The 10,063-nt window shown below is 52.4% G+C and overlaps 1 long non-coding RNA gene across 1 annotated transcript; it reads left to right on the top strand.

Moving 5' to 3' along the window:
* Positions 1–6,123: 6,123 nt before the first annotated feature.
* On the top strand, positions 6,124–7,242 carry LOC138921190 (uncharacterized). Its single transcript, XR_011433548.1, has 2 exons — positions 6,124–6,265; positions 7,041–7,242. It is a non-coding gene; the product is annotated as an uncharacterized lncRNA (long non-coding RNA).
* Positions 7,243–10,063: the final 2,821 nt, after the last annotated feature.

The raw sequence follows: 10,063 nt of genomic DNA, 5'->3' as shown, positions 1-10,063 counted from the left end.
AAAAAAAAAAAAAGCACGAGGGCGTGGAGAACTGGGGGAAAATCAACACTGAGAAATCTACCCTCTGAAACTGACGAAGATGGGCAACAGGGGCTAGCTCGGGTGGCAATCTTTAAGCAGAACACACACACACACACACACACACACAAGCGCGTAGAGACCTGGGGAAAAAGCAACGCTGAGAAATCTACCCTCTGAAACTGACGAACATGGGCAACACAGGCTAGCTCAGGTGGCAATCGTTAAGCAAAAAAATAAATAAATAAAATAAAAAACTACAATGGCGAGGAGACCCGGTGAAAAAGCAACCCTGAAAAAAGGTACCCGCTGAAACGGAGGAAGCAGGGCAACAGAGCCTAGCTCAGGTGACAATATTTAAGCCAAAAAGAAAGAAAGAAAGAAACGAAGAAAAGAGCAAGGGAGTGGAGACCTTGGGAAAGAGCGATACTGAAAAATCTAGCCTCTGAAACTGACAAAGATGGGCAACACACGTTAGCTCAAGTGCCAATCTTGCAAAGAAAACACACACACTCACACACACACACACACTGAGGGACGTGGAGACCTGGGGAAAAAGCAACACTGAGAAATCCACCCTCTGAAGCTGACGAAAATGGGCCACAGAGGCTAGCTCAGGCGGCAATCGTTAAGCAAAAGAAACACACAAGGGCGTGGAGACCTGGGGAAAAAGCAACACTGAGAAATCCACCCTCAGAAACTGAGAAAGAAGCGCAACAGAGGCTAGCTCAGGTGGCAATCGTTAAGCAAAAGAAACACACAAGGGCGTGGAGACCCGGGTAAAAAGCAGCACGGAGAAATCCACCCTCTGAAACTGAGGAACATGGGCAACAGACGCTAGCTCAGGTTGGAACCTTTAAGCAGAAAAGAAAGACACCAGGGCGTGGAGAGCTGGCGAAAAAGCAACACTGAGAAATCTACCCTCTGAAACTGAGAAAGAAGCGCAACAGAGGCTAGCTCAGGTGGCAATCTTTAAGCAAAAGAAACACACAAGGGCGTGGAGACCTGGGGAAAAAGCAACACTGAGAAATCTACCCTCTGAAGCTGACGAAAATGGGCAACAGAGGCTACCTCAGGTGGCAATCATTAAGCAAAATAATAAAATAAAATAAAAAACTACAATGGCGAGGAGACCCGGTGAAAAAGCAACCCTGAAAAAAGGTACCCGCTGAAACGGAGGAAGCAGGGCAACAGAGCCTAGCTCAGGTGACAATATTTAAGCCAAAAAGAAAGAAAGAAAGAAAGAAAGAAAGAAAGAAAGAAAGAAAGAAAGAAAGAAAGAAAAGAGCAAGGGAGTGGAGACCTTGGGAAAGAGCAATACTGAAAAATCTAGCCTCTGACTGACAAAGACTGGCAACACACGTTAGCTCAAGTGCCAATCTTGCAAAGAAAACACACACACTCACACACACACACACACTGAGGGACGTGGAGATCTGGGGAAAAAGCAACACTGAGAAATCCACCCTCTGAAGCTGACGAAAATGGGCCACAGAGGCTAGCTCAGGTGGCAATCGTTAAGCAAAAGAAACACACAAGGGCGTGGAGACCCGGGTAAAAAGCAGCACGGAGAAATCCACCCTCTGAAACTGAGGAACATGGGCAACAGACCCTAGCTCAGGTTGCAACCTTTAAGCAGAAAAGAAAGACACCAGGGCGTGGAGACCCGGGTAAAAAGCAGCACGGAGAAATCCACCCTCTGAAACTGACGAACATGGGCAACAGAGGCTAGCTCAGGTGGCAATCGTTAAGCAAAAGAAACACACAGGGGCGTGGAGACCTGGGCAAAAAGCAGCACTGAGAAATCTACCCTCTGAAACTGACGAAGATGGGCCACAGAGGCTAGCTCAGGTGGCAATCGTTAAGCAAAAGAAACACACAAGGGCGTGGAGACCTGGGGAAAAAGCAACACTGAGAAATCCACCCTCTCAAACTGACGACCATGGGCAACACGGGCTAGCTCAGGTGGCAATTTTTAAGGAAAAATAAAAGGAAGTGCGTGGAGACCTGGGGAAAAAGCAACACGGAGAAATCCACCCTCAGAAACTGAGAAAGAAGCGCAACAAAGGCTAGCTCAGGTGGCAATCGTTAAGCAAAAGAAACACACAAGGGCGTGGAGACCTGGGGAAAAAGCAGCACTGAGAAATGTACCCTCTGAAACTGACGACGATGGGCAACAGAGGCTAGCTCAGGTGGCAATCTTTAAGCAAAAGGAAAACACAAGGGCGTGGAGACCTGGGGAAAAAGCAACACTGAGAATTCTACCCTCTGAAACTGCCGAAGATGGGCAACAGATGCTAGCTTTGGTTCAATATTTGAGCAAAAAAAAAAAAAAAACACACACACACACACACAAGGGCGTGCAGAACTTGGGAAAGAGCAAGACTGAGAAATCTACCCTCTGAAACTGACAAAGATGGGCAACAGAGACTAGCTCAGGTGGCAATCGTTAAGCAAAAGAAACAGACAAGGGCGTGGAGACCTGGGGAAAAAGCAGCACGGAGAAATCCACCCTCTGAAACTGACGAAGATGGGCCACAGAGGCTACCTCAGGTGGCAATCATTAAGCAAAAATATAAAATAAAATAAAAAACTACAATGGCGAGGAGACCCGGTGAAAAAGCAACCCTGAAAAAAGGTACCCGCTGAAACGGAGGAAGCAGGGCAACAGAGCCTAGCTCAGGTGACAATATTTAAGCCAAAAAGAAAGAAAGAAAGAAAGAAAGGTAGGAAGAAAGAAAAGAGCAAGGGAGTGGAGACCTTGGGAAAGAGCGATACTGAAAAATCTAGCCTCTGACTGACAAAGACTGGCAACACACGTTAGCTCAAGTGCCAATCTTGCAAAGAAAACACACACACTCACACACACACACACTGAGGGACTTGGAGACCTGGGGAAAAAGCAACACTGAGAAATCCACCCTCTGAAGCTGACGAAAATGGGCCACAGAGGCTAGCTCAGGTGGCAATCGTTAAGCAAAAGAAACACACAAGGGCGTGGAGACCTGGGGAAAAAGCAACACGGAGAAATCCACCCTCTGAAACTGACGAAAATGGGCCACAGAGGCTAGCTCAGGTGGCAATCGTTAAGCAAAAGAAACACACAAGGGCGTGGAGACCTGGGGAAAAAGCAACACGGAGAAATCCACCCTCTGAAACTGACGAAGAAGGGCAACAGATGCTAGCTTAGGTTCAATATTTGAGCAAAAAAAAAAAAAAAAAAAAAAAAACCCACACACAAGGGCGTGCAGAACTTGGGAAAGAGCAAGACTGAGAAATCTACCCTCTGAAACTGACAAAGATGGGCCACAGAGGCTAGCTCAGGTGGCAATCGTTAAGCAAAAGAAACACACAAGGGCGTGGAGACCTGGGGAAAAAGCAACACGGAGAAATCTACCATCTGAAACTGAAGAAGATGGGCAACAGAGGCTAGCTCAGGTGGCAATCGTTAAGCAAAAAAAATAAAAAATATAAAAATACAATGGCGAGGAGACCCGGTGAAAAAGCAACCCTGAAAAAAGGTACCCGCTGAAACGGAGGAAGCAGGGCAACAGAGCCTAGCTCAGGTGACAATCTTTAAGCCAAAAAAAAAAAAAAGAAAAGAAAAGAGCAAGGGAGTGGAGACCTTGGGAAAGTGCGATACTGAAAAATCTAGCCTCTGAAACTGACAAAGATTGGCAACACACGTTAGCTCAAGTGCCAATCTTGCAAAGAAAACACACACACTCACACACACACACACTGAGGGACTTGGAGACCTGGGGAAAAAGCAACACTGAGAAACCTACCCTCTCAAACTGACGAAGATGGGCAACAGATGCTAGCTTAGGTTCAATATTTGAGCAAAAAAAAAAAAACACACACACACACACAAGGGCGTGCAGAACTTGGGAAAGAGCAAGACTGAGAAATCTACCCTCTGAAACTGACAAAGATGGGAAACAGAGGCTTAGCTCAGGTGGCAATCTTTAAGCAGAAAAAAACAACAACAACAACAAAAAAAAACCCCACAATGGAGTGGAGACCCGGGGGAAATCAACACTGAAAAATACAAATACAATGGAAGGCCAATAGACAGAGCAGGCACTTTCACCTGGGGAGGAGGAGGTACGCATGGATGACCAATGAGCGCATGAAAAGATGTGAGCTGTTCCCTGGAAAAGCAAGTGAGAAAATTAGAGGGAGACATTGTGGGGACACATGGGTGAGACTGGCTTCTTCCAAATACAGGAACAGGATCAAACTGCTAGTGAGGTCGCGGAGAAGCCAAGTCAGTCACTCACGCCTCACTGGTGGTGAAGGGAAACGGTATGGCCTCTGTGAAAAATGGCGTGGCGGGTTCCAAAACTCACACACCGCGGAAACAACCACCGAAAGTGGCAACCTACATAAGCCCTTGGTGTATCTTGCCTCCTAAGAGCGTCTGTATGTAGCTGGAGCCTTGGGTCGTTAAGGCTTCCACAGTGATCTGTGGTGGTGGTGGTGGGGGGCCTTGGGCCTTGGGGGTCTCCGCTGGACCTCCAGGAAGTCAGCTTTTGTGGAGTCCCGTGAGTCCTTCCAGGGAGGGAGGCATCCAACCCGAGGGTGGTCTGGAGGGCCCCACTCCCGCCACTCCCGGGGGCTGGGGCGGGGGGCGGGGTGGGGGCTGCGGCCACGTTCCTGTTCATTCACACAGAATCCGGGGCATGAATGTTCTTAGCAGCTCTGTTCCACACAGACCCACACTGGAAACCACACAGACGTCCTGCAAGTCCCATCCCTTGCTCATGTCGCCGGGGCTCCGGAGGAGGGCCACTCTGTAAAAGCGGCCGCCAGATGGCGCCCAACAACCGGCGCGGAGGGGTCAGCGGGAGGGAACCGGGTCACCGGCCAGCGAGAGTGCACAGCCTGAGCCCACCGCCGGGTCAGGTCTCTCTCTGTCTACCTCTGTCTCTGTCTCTCTGTCTCTCTGTCTCTGACTCTGTCTCTCTCTCTCTTTCTCTCTGGGCCCGCTTGGGGCGGCCGGGAGGTCACCACGCCAGGCCCCAGGGTGTCCACCTCGGAGCTCCCAGGCAGCACAGGGCAACCCTGGGCGCAGAAGGAGGTCTTGGAAAATCGGCGGGGAGGGGGGTGGGGTGGGTGGGCTTGCCAGGAAGGGGACAGACTCCCCACGTGACTCCTGGGCCGGGCCGGGGCTGCCGGCTGGCTGACGCGGACAGAGGGTGGAAAAGTCCCCGGAGATGCCACGGGGCAGGCCGGGGCTGCCGGCCCCCGATTCCCGGAGCGGCCCGAGCACTTCCCGGGTCCCGGGAGGACTTAGAAAATCAGGGCGGGGTGGGGGGTGGGGGTCGCTGTCAAACCGAAACCATGCACGTCATCAGAGAAGGACCGTGACGACGGAGGAATTGTCCGCAGTCTGTCAGGAATTGTGTGCAGCCTGTCACTTCCGGCCCAGAGGGTCTTTCTAAGGCAGACGGACAGACAGAGCCCACAAGTCGTAGAGGAAAGGACCGAGCCGCTTGGCCGCTGAAAAGTTTACAAGACAAAACGGGTCTCCCTCCGCATGGGGCCACAGCAAAGCCCAAAGACGACACACGGGGGGAGCATGGGTGCAGATTCACGTGTGGTGATAAGAATATGGATTTCAGCAGGGCTTCCCGTCCTCATCAACAAGCAGAAGCACCCAAATGGTGCGGGTTGGGGGCAGAGACCTCACAGCCATTCCCTCCACAAATCGAGTTCCCCGGGACATCCTCACAGCGCCGTGCTGTGAGTGTGTGTGGGTGTTTAAAATGGGGTAAATGTGGACGTGGAACTGCTCCGTGAAACCAAAATAACAACAGTCGTAGATCTTCTTTGGTCATTTAGAAAATTCTTCCCCCCCCCCCCCCCAGCGGTGCACGTATTTCCCTTCCAAAAAAGAAGAACGTGAAAGGAGATGTTAAAGGCAAGCAGAGAGAGGAAAACTGTTGCAAAACAAAAGCTGAGCTCCCGTCCGAGGGAGGCCTCCTCCGTTAGAGGCCTAGGAAATCATTCTGACAAAATGGAGGATCTCTGTCTTTGGTGTCGATTCCCTCAGAGGTCAAGAGAAACCTTTTCCAATGTCTTTATCAGGAGGAGACTAGAAGTTAGAGAAAAGTATCCTTTCGAGAGCGAGAAAAACCAATTCTGATTTTGCATCAGCTTCCCTCCGATCTTGAAACTCATTGACTTGATTCCATTCTGTCGATGGAAATAATCCGGAACCAATCTATCCGTGAAAATCGGGGTGAGTTTATTCTGACCTAAGATGTAAGGACTGTGGCCCGGGGCCTTTCTTCCTGAAGGAAGAAAGGGCGCCCGGGAAGTGGGGTGTACAGAGTGCTTCTAGGCCCCCAGAGAGGACGTTTCACATAGGATCGAAAGGTCCCTTGGACGATAGTCGCGACACTGCTCTGTCAGCACAGCGATCGACAGACACTGCTGGGTGGCAGGTCTGTTGTCTGGGCCTGGGTGGTCACAGGTGAGCCGGATGGTCAAAGGTGAGCGCAACCATCCGTTCCTAGCCTAAGGAAAGATGCCTCTCCTTAAGGAAAGGCCCGAGCACGGGGAAGCTGCTCCTTTCCCTTAAGGGCATTGGTTCTTGCCGTAGGAAATGTTTAAAGCAGATCTACGATGCGATGCGTGCTCGACGGCCACGTCAGGCCCTTTTGGAAAAACACTGTCAGGCCGAATTAGGCCGACACCCAATGGCTTCCTCATAGACTCCAATAGATCCTATCGCTCGCCATTTCTATCTGTCCACTCGTTCCAATTTTAGGCCACTTGACCACGAACACACCTTTTTCTCAGATGTTTTTCCCCGTGATCACCTTTTCACAGACAAAACGATCTTTACTTTTTAGGCCCTCTTGCCTGAAGGCAGCCATCTCACTTTCCTTGAACACAAAGATGTTTCCCATATTCACTTTTAGTGGCTTTTTGTTTTGTTTTGTGTTGTTTTGTTTTGAGGACGATGAGCCCTGAGCTAACTGCTGCCAATCCTCCTCTTTTTGCCGAGGAAGGCTGGCCCTGAGCTAACCTCCGTGCCCATCTTCCTCTACTTCATATGTGGGACGCCTACCACCACGTGGCTCGCCCAGCGGTGCCACGTCCACCCCCGGGATCCGAACCGGCGAACCCCGGGCCGGCGAAGTGGAACAGGCACACTTAACCAGCGCGCCACTGGGCCGGCCTAGTGGCTTTCATCGCATTCGTTAAGTAGAATTTTTAACCCTCACGAACCTTAATTTTGGTGAAAACTAAGAAGTCAGCAATTAGGAACTGTCCTTCCCATGAGCAGTCTGTCGCTTGGCCAATTTCTAAACACTTGGCCACTTTTAGAAACATGGGATTTCATAGGTTTATCTCTTCCTTCGCTTTATTTGATTTCATCTCACTTTAGTTTTTGGGTGAGGAAGATCGGCCCTCACAGAGCTGACGCCTGTTGCCAATCTTCCTCTTCTTTCTGCTTGAGGGAGAGCGGGCCCGAGGTAACACCTGCGCCCCACTTCCTTGATCTTGCGGACGGGATGCCACCACAGCCCGGTGTGAGGAGCGGTGGAGGTCCACGCCCGGGATCTGAACCCGAGGACCCCAGGCTGCCGAAGCTGAGTGCAGGAGCTTAACCACTATGCCGCCGGGCCGCCGTCCCCTGTCAAAGCTTTTAATAAAGCACGAGACGTGTTCCTCGATAGACCCAAACGTCTTTTCGTTTCCGTATCCTCACAAACCCAAAGTAGATAAACTTCTATTTAGCCACTCACGTCTCAGGTTCTATCTTACTCGGAAATGATCTACATCGTCAAGGAAATTGTTTTTGTCTTAAGTTTGGCACCCGAGCTAACGACTGTTGCCAATCTTCCGTTTTTGTTTTTCCCCCCCCCCCGATTTTTCTCCCCAAATCCCCCCCATGTCATAGTTGTCTATCTTAGTTGAGGGCCGTTCTAGTGGTGGCATGTGGGACGCCGCCTCCACACGGCCCGACGAGCGGTGCCGTGTCCGTGCCCGGGATCTGAACGGGCAAAACCGTGGGCCGCCGAAGGGGAGCGTGTGAACTTAACCACTCGGCCACGGGGCTGCCCCCGTCCGTGGACTTTTTTATCACCTGATTTCACCTCGCAAAACTTCAAAGCTTCAAGTTATCAGAGAGGTTTGGGAAGTTGTTTCTATTTATTTAATTAATTTATTTTTCGAGGAAGACGAGCCCCGAGCTGACACCTGCTGCCAATTCTCCTCTTTTTGCCCCGGGAGAGTGGTCCCGAGCTAACATCCGTGCCCATCCTCCTCCCGTTGATAGGCGGGACGCCGACCACAGCATGGCTCACCAAGCGGCGCCACGTCCGCACCCTGGATCCGAACCGGCGAACCCCTGGCCGACAAAACGGAACGTGCGAACTTAACTGCTGTACCGCCGGGCTGGCCCTTCGGGAAGTTCTTTTCAGGACACGGGCCATAAACTAGAATCACCGCTACAGGTTTATCGGAGCGACATCAGCGTTCGTGGTGGATTGAGTCGTCCCCTCTGTCTCTCCCCTCCAGGGGACAACCAAAGGGACGTCTATCGACCCACCCACCAAGGATTCCCCCCGCATGGCACAGCAGGATGCCTGAGAGATCCACGCAGCCCTACAGCGGCAAGTCACATTCGCACGGTCAAAATTCAATGGCAGAGGGGGCTGGCCCCGTGGCCGAGTGGTTAAGTTCGCGCGCTCCGCTGCAGGCGGCCCAGTGTTTCGTGGGTTCGAATCCTGGGCGCGGACATGGCACTGTTCATCAGACCACGCTGAGGCAGCGTCCCACATGCCACAACTAGAAGAACCCACAACGAAGAATACACAACTATGTACCGGGGGGCTTTGGGGAGAAAAAGGAAAAAATAAAATCTTTAAAAAAAAAATTCAATGGCAGAGACAAAACGTTAAGGTCAGCGAGAGGGAAGAGAATAACCGGCCCAGGAGCAACGGTGTGAAGAACATGGAGAAGACGGGTCCTAGACGCCGGGGTCCCCGGAGCAGCGATTTCATCAGAGGCCCGCGAACGTCCACGATCTCCACACCACGTTTATGGCCGACTGCGTGTGTGGGTCCTTTGGAATCGACCAGGCTACCGTCTGGGCCACTTTGGGACATCGTGTCTAGCTGCCCCGAGCGGTGGAGCTGTCGTTCGAGTGTAAGATGGGGCCCGTCCGGGGAGAGCATGGGGACGGGGAAAGGGAGGCCGCGGGAAGTCACAGAGTCTGAGGTGTTCGGGGGAGACCGACTCTTCTAAAGTGGAGGCGGTAGAAGGAGAGCAGCAGGATTTTTGGATTTTTGTTCTCTCTGTTAGGTATCTGGGTCCGGAGGAGAGTGGGGCGGGGGGGGGGGATGGTTGTGATGGTGGTGGTGGTGGTGGGTGTGAGGCTGAGGCAGGGCTGGTGTTTCCTTTCCGGGTCAGGTGAAAGAGCTCCTCCAGTGGAGGTTTTTGGACAAGGGGTCTGGTCTGGCAGGATGGGAGGTTGCGGGTCGAGCCACAGGGGAATCTGTCGTAGCTCAGACTCGGGCCTTTGAAGAAATAGACAGAGAGAGGAGTTTTGCTCTGTCTGTCACCGCAGCCGGCACCTCAGGAGCAACAACAGAAGGCTTCCCGAATGAGTGAAGGGGCAGGAGCCAGCGTGCCCCGTGCCTCTCTCAGCCCTGCGCCGGCAGGGAAGGAAGCAGGCAGGCAGGCAGGCAGGCAGGCCTCAGGGCTACTCCCGTCCTACTGCCCGGTGGTCCCTGTCCCGGCCCCGCCCCCACTCTCCCCCTGACCCTCACCGCTCCCCAGCCCTCTTCTCAGCCAGAGAGGCGATGGGGGGGGCGGGGCGGTCCCAGAACAAGTTTCCTCTCATCCACCATCATCTTGCCACCCTGACGACTTGGCCCGAGATCCTGCCTAGGCTGTAGCCGTGTGTGGTTTTCCTGTGGACAAGGGGGCCGGTTCACCATTTCGGAGGAAACCCCTAGCCTTCCACTGCCGAGTCGAGTCGGTGGGACTCGCCAGCCTGGGAGGGGGGAGGGTGGGGGAGGGG

The sequence above is a fragment of the Equus caballus genome, chromosome 28 (assembly GCF_041296265.1).
Source record: "Equus caballus isolate H_3958 breed thoroughbred chromosome 28, TB-T2T, whole genome shotgun sequence".
NCBI lineage: Eukaryota > Metazoa > Chordata > Mammalia > Perissodactyla > Equidae > Equus > Equus caballus.
Note: the sequence above shows the minus strand (reverse complement) of the source record. Positions and strands in the feature narration are given on the sequence as shown.